The sequence below is a fragment of the Talpa occidentalis genome, unplaced genomic scaffold, assembly GCF_014898055.3.
Source record: "Talpa occidentalis isolate TD23 unplaced genomic scaffold, MPIMG_talOcc4v2.1 talOcc4.6, whole genome shotgun sequence".
In the NCBI taxonomy this organism is placed as follows: Eukaryota; Metazoa; Chordata; class Mammalia; order Eulipotyphla; family Talpidae; genus Talpa; species Talpa occidentalis.
This window is the reverse complement of record NW_023604972.1, coordinates 8,425,109-8,444,128: the sequence shown is the minus strand read 5'-3', so window position 1 is coordinate 8,444,128 and position 19,020 is coordinate 8,425,109.

Here is a 19,020-nt window from a genome sequence, read left to right as displayed (position 1 = left end):
TCCCCTTATATTTGCTGGTGTGCCTTCTTTTTTTTTTTAAAGATTTATTTATTTATTTATATGAGAACTGGGGTATAGGCCAGATGTGCAGGAGGGTGAGAGGATTCACCAGAGACAGAGCAGGGAACACGACAGGCAGACTGATGAAATACACTGCTGAGGGGAGCAGCAGACGAGACAGGAGAGGTCTGCTCACCATGTGGGACCCTTGCTGGCTGACTGGATTGAACTGGAGCTGCAGAGGCTGCTGACAGCTTCACAGCATGGCGCTCAATTGCCTGTGCCACCAGGGGAGGCCCTTGCTGGTGTTCCTTCTGCAAACACATTTTAGTAGGTATGTGGTAAACTTTATGAGTCAGTGCATATCCAAATATGTGTCTATGCTGCTCTTGCCCTTTATATTTTGGCAGGAATAACATTTTCCTTTAGAACTTAGAATATTTTTTTTCCCTTTGTCATAACCAGTTTTGTTGATGAGAGGTCAGATGCCATTGCAATGCTCATTTCTTTGTAAATAACCAATGTTGTTTTGTTCTAGTATATTTTTGGAATTTCTTTCTGTCTTTCATGTTCTGAAATTTCATAGGCAATGTGCCTATGTGGGCATTTTCCATTCTTCCTACTCAGCCCTTGGTGGATTCATTTGTGTTGATGATTCACATCATAATTTAGCTACAGACAGTTAGTTTTTCTATTCCTTCATGTTTTCCCCCACTATTTTTTTTAATATATTAAGACAACTTATTTAACTTACTGGAAAATAGGTATTTTTGTTTATGAGATTGGCTCAAGGCACCTGAATCTGAGTCCAAATTGGGTTCCTTATTATATGAGTCACTTTACTTTGCCACTATGTGCCTTGGTTCCTCAATCTATAAAATGGAGAGAATCATAATATCTACGTCATACAGCAATTATGAGAATTATGTTGGCATGCATTAAGAACATTAGATGTATATGTGACACATAGCTTTTAAATGTTTTGTAACATTATTTTTTTATTTCAATACACTATAATGTCTTCATAAATCAACAAAACATTTTTGGGCATTGCAATAAGATGATAATTGCATGACCTTTTCCAATATAAGATCACATAGAAACTAGTAAAAATAACATATATGTAATTTACTTCTCATTTCTGTGTTTCTGTAAATGCCAAACTGTTAATACAGTCATAGATCCATTTTAATTGGATCTATGGTTCCATTTCAATTGCTTCTTTGTAAAATCATTTCAGAATATTGTGAAATGGAAGATTTGGTGGATGAATCCATTAACAGATGCAGATGTACTAGTTCAAAGTCAACTCCAGCAAGAAAATGTTTTCATTGGGCATTCCTTCCCCATTTGATAGCAATTTTTCAAAATACCCACCATTTGAGGAAAGAGCAGTCTTCTTTCATCAAAAACCTTAAATTTCAATCTTAGTTCTGTCATATGATAGCTTCAATATCCTAAGAAAGTTGTCTCCCTGGGTTTCTGCTTCCTATAGATTATGAAATTGTATAAATAACCATGTGGTAGGGGCCTCCCCAGTGGTGCAGCGGGTTGAGCATAGCGCTGTGAAGCAGTCCATAGCCTCTGCAGTGTGGGTTCGATTCCTGGCTGGCCAGGGGGATACCCACATGGCGTGGCAGACCTCTCCTGTCTCGCCCGCTGCTCCCCTCAGCAGTGTATTTCATTAAATCTGCCTGTTCTGCTCCCCATTCTGTCTCTGGTGAATCCTATCACTCCCCGAACCTCTGGCCTATATCAGAGTTCTTGTATAAATAAAAATAAATCTTTAAAAAAAATGTGGCATAAATAAGACAGGTAGTCAACACATGTGCATGGCATAAAGTAGATAGAAAAGCTCACTCTTCTTTCCATAGCTGACCCCAAGCTAATTAATTTATTAAATTAATTTTAATAAATTAATTTAATCATTAACTTAATTTACTCATTACTAGAATGATTGCAAAATATAGTTTAAACTACACAAACTTATCTAATTCAATTATGTGTCAACAATCATTACTGAGTATAAAATAATAGTAGATATTATTATTTCATTTTATCTCACACTAGTTAAAATCTCTTCCATTTTTCATTTTTTAAAACTCTAAATGTTCATGATAGGCAAGGTATATGGAATGTTTAATTTCTCATGTGGAATTTCTATCACTCTTTACTTGTCAGGAATATTTACTTTTCCACAGAATCATAATATTGTAAACATAGGTTTATTTTCTTAAAAAAGAACTACTCGTTTCTTTTCCTCAATGGGGATTCTTGATATTTTGGCACAGATATATGGGAAGAAACACAGTTGGATGATTCCCAGAAGGAGAATATTTGACAGGTTTGTTATGTTAATAGTAATTAACTTAAAAAGCAAATTTTAAGATCACGCTCTATATAATAAAATCTCTTTTGCTAACCACAAAGTATTAAGTGATTACAATTTCAATGGAAAATTTCTGGTAAAATATTTACCTTTGGCTTGTGCAATGTCCTAAGGAAGGACTTTTAATACCACCAAAGGGAAAAGGTTAAAATCCATTGAAAAATGTCCTTCATTTTCCTGGAATGGTGCCTAGCCCTTGAAATGCAATTTACAAAAGGTCTTTCTTTCTACTATAATCTTTTTTCCCCTTCCTGATGACTAGTATGTTAATGCTTATATTATAATACAAGGAGAGCCAGATAGCCAAATAATGCAATGTTCTGGTGCATTAGGCACTGTTCATGAATGAGTGAAAAGATCTAAGATATGGAGAATGTGAACATTAGGAGTGACATGAAAAAAATGATCCAGTATCATTTATTAGTAGCAGCTAAAAGATCAGTCTTTTTGAAAAACCAAGCATAGAACACCTGATTTGTTGAGACAATTCTGTACTAAGTAGTCACCACTTAGGCAGAACTGTTACAGAATGCATGATGCAAAGAGGGAAGGAGCATTGCAGCTCAGGGCACCATTTTTCCCTCCTATGCTGCTGAGGTCTCAGCGGACGACGTGGATCACAGCTCTCAGCATGTCATGAATCAGACCTCTGGGGCAGCTGGGAAGGAGGAAGAAGTGAGGTGGGTATGTAGATTATGGTGCAACAAAGGGAAAGGAAGGGATGGGGGTCTTGAATAAGAGACACCCTTTGTGAGGCTAGTCCTGGTCCTTTGTCCTAGTGGCTTTGGCATTTTGGCAGACTGTGGTGGTGGAGTACATGGTAGATGTTGAATTTTGGAGCTCTCCTTCTGCCCCAGCTCTCTGGTAAAAGCCTAGCTCCTTTGCTGTGGTTCCCCACGAGCAGGTGCCTTAGATCACATCAAGCGTTTGGACTTCAGCTGCCCAGCTCTGGGCCAAGCTCGTTTGGCTGGTGCTTGTGTTTCGCTGGGTGTTTGGCCATGAGTAGCTTTCTGAGTTTGATTGCAACTCTGTATTTTAAATCCTTCTCTCTCTCTCCAGTATGTTTTATCATTATGCCAGTGTGGATCAGGCTCACAGACTTATCTCAGGCAACTGAGGGCCAATGAAAGCAAGAGCTGGGAATGGTTTCCTTGATCCAATTTATTCATCAAATGGTGCACATGATGTGTCTAAAAAGGTAAGTTATGTGGTCTCCTACGTCTTCATTTTCTAATCCAGGTAGATATCTTATTCCTTCAGGCTGAACCACACCTGGAGCATGAACTCTTTCTATTCCTAACCTCTCCCTATGCTCTCATTGCAACTCTCCTCTAAAGAAAATCAAGAGAAAAATGGTTCCAGCTGAAGATGCAGATATCACCCAAAATCTTTTCTTCATGGTATGGCAAACAAGATGTATAAAAAGAACTGCAGAGATTTTCTGCATGAGATGAGCCTCTGAGTGATTCACTCTGGATGGAAATTTATTGCACCTAGTCTGTCAACAAAAGTGACAAATTGATGCAGCTGGAAAACAACTTCTTTTCCTACTGAAAATATATTAAAGGGGCCAGGCAAGGATTCATTTGTCTTTATTTCAAATTTTCAAGCACACAGTTTATTATAAGAAACTTTGCTACTCTATGTTTATTGTATAGATGAAGCCTATAAACATGTAAAATGTGGATGATAGAAGTTTTAACTATCAGTAAAGCAATTAAATTTCATCTTAAGAGCTTTCTGACAATGTTGTGTTCAAAGAAAGGGAACTACCTCAGTATTAAAAACCTGGGAATAGTTTTCAGTCCTAGAATATAATGAATGGCTTGCTTCTCTTTGAGAGATATCATAATTTCACTTCAAAAAACCTATGATGACTGAAGGGAATCTTGTCCAAAGTCCCTCCGATGTATTTCTGAAGCCTGATATGGCAGTATATATTTACAGAAGAGTCTGGGCTGGGAAGAAATGTGTATTTAATAACTTTAATTGTAGAAGTAACTATGTTGAAAAATAATTTCATCCAAATATTCTAGAATGCTAATCATTGAATACAGTTTTTATGTTGATTATTTTAGCCATCAAACATTATTATTTTTAGTTGAAGTAACATTGCATAATAGTATTGTAGACATTTCAGGGGGACACCACCAATGGGGCCCACTAGAATAGGGTTGGCATTAAGGAGAACAAGGATCTGGATTCAAGAAATGAGTCTGGATTAGGATTATGCTTAGAAATAGTGCTGGGAATAAGCTCAGCATCTGGGAGAAACTCTGAGGGTGGTGATCTAGAGGTAGAGTTCTGGGGAAGAGAGGTTAGGGCTAGGGTACCCCAAATTTTAACAGTCAAACTTTGGACAGGAGAAGTCAGCCACCTACAAATGTCTTTCAGAAATAATAAACCCTATAGGTTCCTTTTTCTTACTTATTCCTACTCATGTTTACTTTCTCAACAAACCTTAAAGGAAGAAAGAAAATTATTTTCTTCAAGAATTAATGTTTATTACTTCTTTTTGTGCTTCAAATCATAAACACAACAAAAGGAATGAATACCTCTCCTGTAAATGCTGCCCTGAGGCAAATAATCTTAAAACTATAATATTAACTTTGACTCACTATGTCACTTGAAGACACAGCATAAAAATAAAATGATATTTAGTTCCAAGATAATCCCTAGGCCACAACAACCAATAAAACATAGGCTTACTTAAAATAATTTTTTTACCACTGCAAACAATCTGTATTGTGATTGCTCACAGAGAAATATGCACAGAGAGAATAATGTTGTTAAATATAAGCGCTCAATTATTTGATGAGAAGTACAACATCTAATGTTAGGGTTAACTGTGATTTCATGGGTTCCAAGAGACTTTCCTTCCCATTCAAATATCCCTCTGATCTGTATATTCATTTGATTCATTTGAAGGAAAGCAGGAAGGGAGGGATTCCACACAGAAATGAAGTTTCTCACTAAAAATTGATTATGAATGGTTATACCATTTTTATTGAAAGCAATTTAAAAACTATAAAATAATCAGAAGAATATTTGTACAACAGTTTCATGAGAAGATGTAATTCACGGCATCTAATATAATGTCACCTACTCAAAAATTTTAACTAGAATAAAGCCCCCCCCCAAAAAAGGGAAAATGCTAGTAAATTATTGAGATTCTTACAAAAGTGAGGTAAGGATAACATCCATCAGTAATTATTTTAAAACATCATTTGAAACTAATAGCATGATTATAATTTTAATCACTAGGAATTTTGCCTCTAATTTAGCAAACACTTGTCCGTGTCAACCAGGGGTTAGACCTGGCATCATATTCACTTGCGAGAAGCTAAGACCAGGAGCCCATCTTTCCAAGACAAGCAGAACTAGACATCTGCCTTGGGTAAGAACATTCGCATGGAGCAGCCCTCAGCCCTTACAGAAGCCCCCTCTCTGTCTCCACCAGGCAGCAATGGAAGTCAAAGGGGAAAGAGCCACAATGTGAAGGCGTGGGGGCCACCAGGTCATAGGAGTCTTGTCCTGGCATCATTATAGCCCAAAGGCCCCCTAGAGAGAGGAGCTCAAGCATGACACACCTGCACTCAGGGGACCCAGAACACGGGTCCCACCACGTATTCACAGAGCACGCAGCCCTCTGTCACGTGGCAGTCAGAATCGGATTTTACTATAAATAGGAATCATTTCCCATTGTCAGATTCCCAGATAGACTAAGCAAAAAGTAAAGGTGCTGTATAATCAAAACTGCTTTGTCATTTTTGTGATATTTTTCTTAAAATCCCTTTACCACTGACGATGAATGATTGTATTATAAATCATAAAAGTAACATATGCTCAGCTGCACTCAAGAGAACCCAATATGGACAATAAACACAAATTGGAAAAGTGTAGAAATACATAAAGAAGAAAAAAAAGTAATATATAACACATGGAGACAACCACTTTTGGGATATTCATGTATTTCTTTCCAGTCTTCATAAGTAAATTTGTTTTACATAATGGAAACCATATTATTCTTAGCCTTGTCTAGTTTACTAACATATTTAGCTCAATATTATATCATAAATGAGTCCTCTGGCATTAAAATCAATTACAAATCATTTAATGATCACATAGCATTTCATCATGCAGATGCATGAAGTCTGCTGATGTTCACCAAATTTCTAACATATAGGTCCTTTTCCTCTTTTTTCATTAACAAATATGTTGTCATCAGAGCACTGTATTTAATTATAATTTTGAAATACAGCAACACAATATACTCCATATGTATAGCTGTATAAATGTATGTGTGGGGGGTGGGTATGTAAACAATGATAAATATATTCAAATAAACACTCTGTCTATACTAAAATCTATAGATTGGTTTAAAAATGATAGCGAATGACTTACAGTGTACCCACTCAGTAAAAATTTATCAATGTACTCAAAGTCCAATGAATGTATGCTTGATCTGGTCTTCCTCTACATAAAAGGTGAAAGGTAACCTCTGAATTTAGGAAGAAATATTTTAGACAGCAAAGAAAAACATAAGAATAAGCACAGATGTCAATAATTGAAGCTTAGGAGTAGAAAATTCTTAGGCATATTAATAGTGCTGGAACAGAGAATAGATCTAGAAATGCTAGATTTTTCTGAAACAAACACTGACAGAAGGTGGAGAGTCTCCAGGACCTCAAACCCCTGACGTATCCAGAGCAACTGCAGTACCAGAAAGGATAGTTTTGGGTCAAAGATTTAAATATTAAGACCTTTTCTACCTTTTACGTTGCTTTCATTACTCCATGAGCCTTTCTCCCAAGGTTCTTCCTAATCCCTTCCATTTCTCCTTTTTTTATAGCCGATTTTCCCAGCCTGTATTTAAGATACCAACCTTCTCTGACTCTGTGGAATATCTTACAACTCAAAATTCCTCCCTTCCCTTAAGAGTTGCCTTATCCTCACTCCCTGGAACAAGTGGAGGAGGGGCAGCCACTTTGTAACATGTGACTCTGAGCCCCTGGTCATCACTGTTGGAACCAACAAATCATCCAGACCTGGGTAAATCAGCCATATTTCCCTCCCCCAGGAATTTGGAGCTAAGACTAATAGAGATTTGGGTCAGACTCAAATTTTGAATATGCCTGGGCCTCTGACATATGAATTCAGTAACTGTGAAGCTGTCATATTACACGGTGTGGAGCAAATAGGACTGAGGTGAGAACTCAGATGCAGCAAGGCACTGGAAGTTTCTGGAGAGGAGATCCTCAGAGGAAGAGAGAAAACCCTACCAGGCAGTTAACCCCTTTCTAGTATCATCATCAAATCCATACCCCTTCATCAAGCCAGACTAATTTCATTATTTTTCAGCTTGGAAATGTTTCCTTGACTTGCTATTACCTTCCGGACAAACGCCAAACGTCTATGTTATATGTATGGTGTATACATTATATACATTCTCTCCTATGTTTCTCTGCCTGACTTTCCCAGTCTGACCATTGAGGACACTGTGCACACACTAAACTCCAGGTATGCTGAGCGTGCCACGCATTCTTTCGTTTCTGGAACATTGTTTTCTCTGATCTTCATGCGGATTTATTGATTGATTCCATTGATTCCAGTTAACTATTCAGGACTCGGCTCACGAACTCTCTCCCAGAATCCTGCCTTCAACACCAGCCTTTGCTCTCAGGGAAGTCTAGAACTTTCCCTTGGTAGTTATCATGTTATACCTACATTTTCCACTTGTGTGTGTGTGTGTCTACACACCCTAGCTCACATAAAACATTTGCAATACCTCATTTAACTAACTAGATGTAGCTCATACCAGGGTTTACCAGGCCCTCGCCTGCATCTCCAGCTGAGTGCTTTATGCAGGGCACAACCCAGTCACCACAAACCCTGCACCTGCTGGTCTATTTTTCTTACACAAAACTAAAGGGGAAAGAGCCACAACGTGCAGGTGTGGGGGCCACCACACCTTTTTCTGCACCCCCTGAGAAAAAGAATAATGATTGATTTAGTTCTGTAAAAGTCACACCTAGCAACGGTATCCACAAAGCATGCCTGAAGTGTGTTTGTTGAATTATTGATAATTATTATTTAGCTTATTATTTTGTTTAGCATTTCTTTGATTAAAAGTGATTTTTTGAAGTGGAGAAAACATTGTTTTCCTGGTGAATTATGAGAATTTTCCCCTTTTGGTTTTTATGAACTCTTTATGTGTAAATGATATTTACATTTTATTTTTATGATCTTTCCACTGACAATAAAGATGAAAAGCATCAATATATCCTTCTGTGATTTTTCCCATTGCTTTTATGGTGAGAAAATTCTTTGCATCCTTCTCTATAGATAAAAGTATATTTATATCTTTTTCATCTCTTTTTTATTTAATCCTGCAACTATCTGGCATTTGTTTTGTGGTGTGCTGTGACTTAAAGCTTATAATTAGTCTTTTTGGAGAGAAAATAATAACAAGTTTGTGTCAGGGTCAAACTAGAAGAGAGAATCTTTATTTCTCTGACCTCTAAACTTCAGAATGCAATCAAAGAATAAGTTTCACTTTTAAAAACTGTGTTATTATTTTAAGTTATGAAAATCAACATTAGCTGGACCCTCAGGCTATCTATTCAAAACCTAATGTTTTGTAGCTGTTAGTGTTTACATAGTCTTGTTAGTGCTTTCAAATAATTGAATAAAGAAAATGGCCCTTTTGTTTTTTTAAGAAAAAGCATACATGTGAAATCTGAGGTTAGAAATCCCAGAGCTGGAAATCACCCTGCTCCTGCCAAGATCACATATTTGACCCTAGAGGCCACTATGCCTCCCAGCACAGTTAGCTGTTCATCCTTCTAAAATGAGGGGATGAGGACAATCATCTCAAATCCACTGAAGAAAACGGATAGTAAAATTCCAGCTTGGTTAAATAAACATAACTAAACTCAGAAACATAAGCAATTTTTAAAGTTCTCATACAGTAGCATATCAAACTTGGACTCAAACAAATTTAAAATGTAAGTGGTTCTTTTGCGATGTATTGCAAACACAGCCAGGAGTCAGGTTCCACTGATGTCTGCCCTCAGGCGTGTGCCTGCCATCAAGTGCCAGGCTGATGGTACTTGCTGGTTTAGGTTAGTTTCCTAAGACAGGTGTACAACTGGATCCTCTCTACCTAATCCCTCATCCTCCAGTAGGTCAATCCACTCTCATTTATCCACATGCCTGCTTCCAAGGGCATGTAGTTGGCAACTGTAAGACTTCTTGTGTTTGAGGTACTGGATTGTTACCATACCTTGTTTACATATCTACCCGGTCAAAGGTACAAGGGTGGGGAAGGGTGGGACAAGGATGGGGAAATTGAACTCACAGCTTTATGGGAAGCATTGCAAAGTATGAGGGCCACTGATGGAATATACCACAAAGATCTAGACCTTTCGTTTCGTTCTAGGGATTTCTACCTTGCAGGTGGCATGGGCTTGGTGAGGTTCAATTCAAGCAGGTAAGATCTCATTATGACACTGAAGCAGGGAGGATCACAGGTGTGACCCTACCCACATTTACCTCATAGCACTTTCTTTCATTAGAAAGTTATAATCTAGGGCCTCCCTGGTGGTGCAGCGGTTGAGCGCTGGGTTGCGAGGCTGCCCGCAGCCTCTGCAGCGCCAGTTCGATCCCTGGCTGCTCCCCAGCCACCAGAGGAGGGTCCCACTTGGCGCGCAGACCTCTCCTGCCGCCCGCTGCTCCCCTCAGCAGTATACTTCTGCCTGCTCTGCTCCTCGCTCTGGCTCTGGTGAATTCTCTCACCCTCCCGCGCTTCTGACTGTACCCAGTGCATGTATAAATAAATAATCATTAAAAAAAAAAGAAAGAAAGTTATAATCTGTTACTGCATTTGTATAAAGATAGATATCAAGATATACTTTTCAGTGAAAATTGTCATGGGCTCCCAGTAATGTGTATAATATGTTCTTTGGATAAGTCAACTTTTTTTTTCCAAATAACTCTCATTTACTTTTTTTCATTTTCAACTCATCTACTTTCTGTCCTTATGGATTTGTCTGTTCTGTCATTTCATATATGTGGAATCAGACAACACGGGACTTTTTTTTACCTGGCATCTTTAATTTAGCAAAATATTTTCAAGAATCCCTCATGTAATAGCATGCATCCATACTTTATTCCTTTTTAGGGAAAACAACAGCTCATTGTATGGATATACTGCATTTTATTTTCCATTCATCAGCTAAGGCCATTTAGATGATTTTCACTTTTTCTGCAGTGTACATTATGCTTCTGTGAATGTTCAGTAGAAATTTTTGTTTGGACAGTTTTCATTTCTGTTAGATGTATCCATGTTTGTGTTTGAGGAAAAAACTATGATATATATGTCATTGCAGAATATAAAAATTGAGAAACCTATATATCTAGGTCTAGATATTACTTGGAATGGAATTGCTGGTTTATATGGTAACAGTATGTAATAGTATGTTTTGTCTCTCGAAAAACTGCCCTCAACTGTCCAAAATAGTTACACCCTCTTGCAGCTTCTGTGGGTTCTGACTTCCCCCCATGCTCACCAACACTTGCTATTACCTGACTTTATGATTATAGCCACCTTAGCTAGTGAACCGTGCGTGGTATCTCACTGTGGTTTTGATTTGCATTTACCTGATGACTAGGGATGCCTGATCTTCCTTTCATGCACTGAGTGCCATTTGTTCTTCTCATTGGAAAAAATATTTTTAAGTCCTTTGCCCATTTTTTTTCATTGAGTGAATATTATTTTTATAGTTGAGTTGTAAGAGATTTGTGTGTGTGTATATATATGTATGTATGCATGTATATATTCTATATATTGCATATGAGTCCCTTATCAGGGATATAATTCACATATATATCAACCCATATGTAAGCAGTCTTTTCATAAACTTAGTTTGTCCTTTGAAGCATAAGACTATTTTACATTTTAGCTGAGTCTGATTTATTTTTTTATACTTTCGATGTCATACTTAAGAAAGGGTTGCCTAATTCAAAGTCATGAAGGTTTGAGCCTCCCCTGGTGGCACAGCGGTTGAGTGCTGGGTTGTGAAGTTGCCTGCAGCCTCCGCAGTGGCGGTTCAATCCCCGGCCACCGGGCAAGGGTCCCACATGGCGCGCAGACCTCTCCTGCCGCCCGCTGCTCCCCTCAGCAGTGTACTTCGGTCCTTCTGCCTGCTCTGCTCCCCGCTCTGGCTCTGGTGAATTCTCTCACCCTCCCGCGCTTCTGACTGTACCCAGAGCGTGTATAAATAAATAAATAAATCTTTCAACGTCATGAAGGTTTGTTCACATGTTTTTTTCTAAGAGTTTTAGAGTTTTAGCTTTTACATTTAGGCCTTTGATTCATTTTGAGTTATTTTTTTGCATTTTAAATAAGGTGGGCATCCAATTTCATTCTCAGCAAACAGCTATCCAGTTGCCCCAGACCTAGGAACAGAACTATTTTTGTTGAAAAACTATGTTTTTATCCCATTGTACTGTCTTGATCCATGTCAAAAATTCAACAATCATGAATGCAGAGGCTAATTTCTCTGCTCTCAATTTTATTCCATTGGGATGCTGACGTATCTGATTACTATAAGTTTGTAATATCTTTTGAAATTGGAAAATGTTAGTCCTCTGACTTTGTTTTCTTTTATGCAACTCTTTTGATAATTCTGGGTTCCTTACCTTCCCACAGTTGATCAATTTCCCTCCCCCGCAAAAAAAAAAAAAAAAAAAAAAAATCAGCTAGGATTTTGATAGGAGTTTGAATCTATAATTTTGTGAGTACTCCCATCTTAACAATAATAATCTTCCTATTCAGGAATATATCTTTTCATTTATTTAGGTCATTTTAAATTTCTTTTGTTGATTATACATTCTAATATACAAGTCTTGTCTTGTACTTGTTTTGTTAAATTCACTCATAATTAATATCGGGTTGTCTAAAACTTCATGATGTATTTTTCATGTTTTTCAAGCAAAAATGTCATGACTTTTCCAACAACCCAGTATATGAGGAGTACATATCTAAACATATATTTATAAACACATACATATGTTTCCTTATTTCCTTCATGGAATTTTAAATATTTTCTAACTCTTAACTGCCATCTATAATCAACTGTAACATCATGGAAATTTAACAAATCATTTTATACATGCATGACTACAACTTTTATGCACAATAAAATTTTCAGATGATCAAGATGAAGTCAGGGAAATAATAGAAAATAGTATATTTTGCTCTCTGTTCCCCAGTTTCTTGACCAGAACTCCTGAAACTCCTAAGTAGTAATTTCCTAAGTTTAACAACTTAGGAACAGCATTTGTTCTATTATATGAACATTGGTCCCAGCTCTTGATACAAAGCTCCTAAATCCCTTACAATTTCCTGAGTGATAGTAGTGACTTTTGTTCTAATGAGATGACTCCTGGAGGGCTCCTGGATGGGCGCTGGTTGCCATAAAGATCAAGCCAAGGTTAGAAGCTTAGAACTTTCTACCCCACCCCCAACCTGTAGGAGAGGGAGTAGGATGGGGTCCTACTCATTCTTATATGATGAAGAACTCATAAAAATCCCAAAAGTACAGGGTTCAGAGAGCTTCTAAGCTGAGGCAAACACCCATGTGCCAAAAGAATGATGCACCCCAGGCCCCATCAAGACAGACACTTCTGTGCTCAAGAACTGTGACCTCGCCCTAAGAATCTCTTTATCTGACTGCTTATCTACATCATTTATTAAATCCTTTATAATAAACTGGTAAGTGTATGTAAGCTGTTTCCTGACTTTTGTGGCAATTCTAGCAAATTTGTGAATCCAAGGAGGGAGTCATGGCAACATGTAGCCAGTCAGTCAAAAGTACAGATGACAGGGCCTCTCTGGTGGCACAAGGAGTTAAGACACAACCTATATGAAGCTATCCGCAGCCACTGCAGCATGAGTTCGATCTCCGGCCAGGGAGCTACCCACACGGCGCAGCAGACCTCTCCTGACTTGCCAGTTGCTCCCCTCAGCAGTGTGTTTTGGTCAATCTGCCTGTTATGCTCCCCACTTTGGTGAATTCTCTCACCCCCATGCCTCTGGCCTGTACCCCAGTTCTTGTATGAATAAATAATAAATTTTTAAAAAGTACAGATGACAACCTGGATTTGCAATTGGCATCTGAACTGGGTGCTGTCTTTGGAACTGAGCACTTGTAGGACAGGATGCCTTCTCCAAGTAGGCAAGTGTCAGATTGAACTGAATCAACTAACACTCACCTGGTGTCACAGAGAATTATTTGGTGTAAGTAAAACCCACATACCTGGTGTCAGTGGTGGTGTGAGTTTCTGAGAAAAGGAGAAACACCAGAGTGTTTCCTGCAAAATCTCTAGAAATCATTGAAAAAAATCCCTGTCATAAAATATCCAATTAAATGGCAGAACACCTTCTCTACAATTAATGTTTGTGGACAGTAAATTGATAAATGACATACGATGACAGTGGTGTTTGCTTTCGTGAGAGAAGAGTAGATGGCCCCACAGTCTATCCATTAGACCTTCTCCTACTTTCTGGGTTCTCTCGTGATGTTCCTGGAATTTCAAATTACTTAAGTCTCTGAGACTCCCCTTCTGGGCTACAGTGCATCAAAGAGTAAGCCTGGAACACTTTTCTATTCCCTGCTCAAGGCTCCCTACCTTTGTCTAATCCTTTCCTACCCAGAAAATCTCAGTTAACTGCCCCTTCCTTTCAGAAGCCTTTCCTGATATTTTAAAATTGGGTCAGGGCAGGACACCCTCATACGCCCCTTTGGTTGTTGTGCCCAAAGCTCCTTGAGTGCATGGAAATCCGCACCTTCCTCATCCACAGCAAAGGCTGCCATGTAGCTAGTCTTCCAAAAATAATAACCGCCTGAATTTCAATTATCCAGAAGCATTTCCTGTTTTAAGTACATTGATTTTAATCAACGTTTTCCCTTTCATACCTCAATTTTCCCTAATTTTGTTGTTGTTGCTATTGTCTGGTTACATTTTTATTATTACTGTCCTGTCTATTGTCAAGCAGGGTCCTTCATGAAAGCATCTTCAAATAGTCTCTCTGACATTCAGATGATCATAAGACATGATTGATACATAAAAGCATTATCAAACCTCTCTGAAGAGGGATGCCAATCACGCTGGTAGAAGGCCCCATGCCCATAGTACCTAACATACTAATTGGGTTGCAATAATATCATGTATTTGGGAAAATAAATATAAGTCTTGACTCTGGATAGAGCAGTACTTTTGAATTTTAAAATTATCCATAATAAAGTGTTTTTAAGCCAGTCTATTATTTTACCCCATTCTCTTCTCATCACCATGTTTTCTGAATTGCATATTTGACCCAAAGTTTACTAATCATGAGACACTGGGTGTCTCATTTTACATCTCTGGCTTCTAGAAAGGATATGTGAACACTAACACCCATTTCTTCACATACAGGGAAAGGATACAATTTAAAAAGACATGTAAACCCTCTGTCCCTGTTCCTGGCATGTTGAGTATGGACAATAAATTAGTTCCTTTCTGTAACCTCCCAACCTCCTATATAGACATATCTCTGGTCCCCAGTTAAATGCCTGGCTGAGATGAAGCCCTATTTTAGAGTAAGCACATAGTCAATGGTCATTTTGGCCCATTTATCAATGAAAATATGAAACATACTACAAGAAAAACAAAAATAAATTGATTTCCTGTGTTCTTTCTTTTTCTGTTTCTATAAAGGTTATTTAAGTCCAAACTAAAAAATTATGACATTCTCCTGGGGTTGGCTCCGGTTATCTCTGAATATATGTACCTCCCTTTAGAATGTCAGTGGTGTTCATCGACACTGCCATATTTTGCTCAAAGACTTGAGTATTTTCCAAAACCCTGCAACCCATTTCCCCTATAAATTATTCTTATTAATGTTTCTATACTAAAATGCCTACATGTTGCATTTCTTTTAGTGCAGGGGGCAATTTCAATATTTCAAAGACCCCTATAAATCAAGCACAGTGTTGTAAAAATGAAGCAATTTGGCTCGAAAAGCAAAGACATGGTTCCTGTCTGACATTTGCATCAGAGAGTCAGCCAAGCTTCTGAGTGCATTAGTCCATGGAAACAAGAGTCCTCTTATGATAAACAAGCGCTCTGGGAGACAGGGTATTATCACAAAGAGGATTATTTATGCTGGTCCGAGAAACAAGAAAAGGGGAAAAATGTAATCCCCTTTAGATCTTGAGGCTGCTGATCAAATAAAAATTTCAAAGTAAAATTTCTGAAAATTGGCTCTGAGAACGCTTATGGTTTTAGTTAAAAAAAAAAAATACATGGGCAGAGAGACCTGTGGATGGTAGAATATCAACAAATGGAAGGTTCATGTTGAAAAATCTTGCAGCAGGATTCTGCTTCTTTTAAATATCAGCTGCTACCTCTACCCCATTACTGAGTTTGTTGGAAGCAAAGACTCCTCTGTGAAAAAAAAGGCACAGAAATGCACACTCACTTGGAAACACAGCTATAAAGCCGGTAGACCAGAAAATATACTCTAAGATATATCCAAATATGCCCATTCATGAGGTTTGCATGCATATCTGAGGTAACAGACAAGCCTGGGATTGAACAGCAGGAAGAGCAGTTGAAGCCAAACCGTAACTTCAGGAGGAGAAAGTGCCTTTCAACCTGAGACCCCGTCAAAAATTAATACCTTCCATTTACTCGTTAGCACAGCTCAAGCCAATTTGAATCTGGATTTTTCTCTGGTGTTCTTTTATTTAAGACAAAAACAACTTCTTCTAATGTCTGCATAAAAGGCATGATTTATACTTACATCATAAACATATAAAGCAATTCAGACTTGTTATTAGAAAATAGAGGAAATAGTGAGGAGAGCAAGTAAATCTTATATATACAAAAAAAAAAAATAGTGAGACTGTGGTTGCCTCTGACCACATTTCATAACTAGGAAAAGTCAAAATCATTTGGAAACCATAGGATAATAATAAAATATATTAGAATTGATTGCAGTGTGTCAACCACAGCTTCAAATCCCAGCTATGCCTGCCGTTTACAAGCTCTGCAGCGCTGGAAAAGATATTGAGCCTCTCTGTGCCTTCCTTTCTACCACTTTAAAGGGAAGTAGCAAATATTTAATATTCAAATAGTTGTTAATATCACCTAGTCTCTCGTTTTCATGTAATGCCAGCCACTTATTAGGCATTCACTCAACATAAGCAATATACATTAATATGATTTAGCATAGTAATTGCTTAAAATGATTTATAGGTAACATTTAATTGAATCAACTTTAAAATAACCCCATTCAAGCTACATTAAATAAATAATGAAATATGCTCAAAGGACATTAAGGACCTGAAAACAGAACTACATGTCTAAAATATTCTTTCATTTTAGTCATGTTTATCAGTAAAATTCCTGGGTATTGGGGGGAGAAGGAGCACTTGATGCGCAGCTGTAAGACAGACACCCGCCTTGACTGCACTGTGTAGGATGCCCTTTGGGGAGACAAGAAATCCGCAGAAACACCCATGCACATTTTTCTTTACAATGCTAATCAACAATAACCTGTTCACACCAAACAAAAAGTGGCTATTCTACCAACAGAGTGGGAAGGAGATTTGGAAAGTTTGGTCTATGTAGAGATACAGATGAGCTTCCCCTAAATCAAAAGCCCACCCATGTCCTAGCCTTTGAAAGGGCTGCTGGTCAGAGGGCTCTTTCTTGCTGCAAGGATGGGAATCCACTGGACTTCACTTTCTATGAGATGCGAGGCATGCTGGGCACTAGCTTGTTGAGTGTGCATGTGTGAGAACTCTCTTCTAGCTGGCCAACCTCACTGAAATAGGGTTTTTGTATATTTATATTCACAAACCTAATGTCAAGGGGGAAACCCACCCTAAGAAGCAGTTTTTTTCATTACTTAGAACCAAACAAATGGGTCAGAGGGACGCTTACCCCTGAATTGGCTGAACCGTTTCCCCTAAAAACTTCCAATGTTGAAGGCGACTACTTGGAAATAGGGCATTTAACCTTTAACTAAGGTCTTAAGATTAGGGACTTAATGTCTGTCTGTCTCTCTCTCTTCTCTGTCTCTCTCACTTAGTCTGTCTCTCTCTGTCTCTGTCTCCCTCTCGGGTCGCTGCCTCTCTCTCACTCTGTCTGTCTGTCTCTCTCTCTCCACCCCACACACAGAAAAAAGGTCACACAAGGAAGGGTGTTACCTGGGTCACCTGTAATCCAGTGAGAGAAATCTCACCAGACACTAGCCCTATTAACACCTTGATATAAAGCTTGCACCCTCCAGGACTGTGAAAAAAAATAACTTATTCTTTAGGCTGTCATTGAGTGGTGGTATGTCATTGAGTCCAAACTGAATAATACAGGACTGGATAAACCTGGGGGATTTCCAGGCAGCCTCAAAGACAAAGAAGTCGACCTTCTGCATACATGGATTCCACACAGCACTCAAAGTAATCTAAGCCTAACATTATTTTCTTGTCAGTTGAATGTTTTAATTTTGCACACTAGAAAATTAATACATTACAGGACTTTACTGCTTATCACTCAAATATTGACTGATGATCAAAGAGAGAAAAATTTCCCAAGTCTTATTTATAGACTGGGATTCTGAATTTGTTCACCTTTGTGTGGGGTGGGGGTGGGGCTAGGGGGGTAGGAGCATTAAGGGAATGAAAAGGAATGTGTGGAGTTACACCTGTAATGTGAGATCCTGAGGTTACATCATTCTTTCTGTTGGTGTTGCTGTTGAATAATTAATTCCACAAAGGAAATCAGCAGAGACTCTCTTTATCTAGGAGGCTCAGTATTCAGGAACATCTTCTATTTTCAAATTCCAGGTTCTCAGTGTGGAATATCTGTTGTCTAACACCAAAATATCCCTATTTCCCTCCAGAGGTACCTATCCCCAAAACCTATGTTTACTTTTCCTTAAGAGGGATTTGAGAGGGTAAATGATAAGTGTCAAAACCAATAGAATCTAATTCATTCTAATATAATGAAAAAAAAATTCCAGAATTTCAAATAAAATAAACTTAAATAGCTTACTGAAAAATGTTGCAAGTATTTAAATCAGTTTTAAAAGAATTGAAGCTGCTTAGAAATTTCTCCCCACGAATGGAGTAAGGGCAGACATTATGTGCTGAAGAACAGGTATCTTTATCAAGGGATGTATTTATGCTTTTCCCTCTCACCTAGCTTTTCTTATCATTTTCTTAGAGAGAGAAAGCTCAAAAATCATTTTGCAAGCAATCTTTCCAAACATATATTTATTTATCCAGAGCAATTTTTAAACAATTTCATGGCTCATGGATATGACCTCAAAATTTTGGCAAATTGATAGGTCTTGTCCAATCTTTTGCCCCTACTTTTTTTATTATTTTGTCATCCCCATATTTTCAGGGTTGAATTTGTTTTGCGTGTAAATCTATATTACTTGTATTCCCAGAGTGGCTCTTTCAACTGAAAATGGAACTAAAGCTGATGGTTACAAAGAATGGAGATTTCAACAACCTAGAATAAAAGGAGAATCTTTATGACCTGTGTAATCAAATAATTGAAAACAAATCATGAGT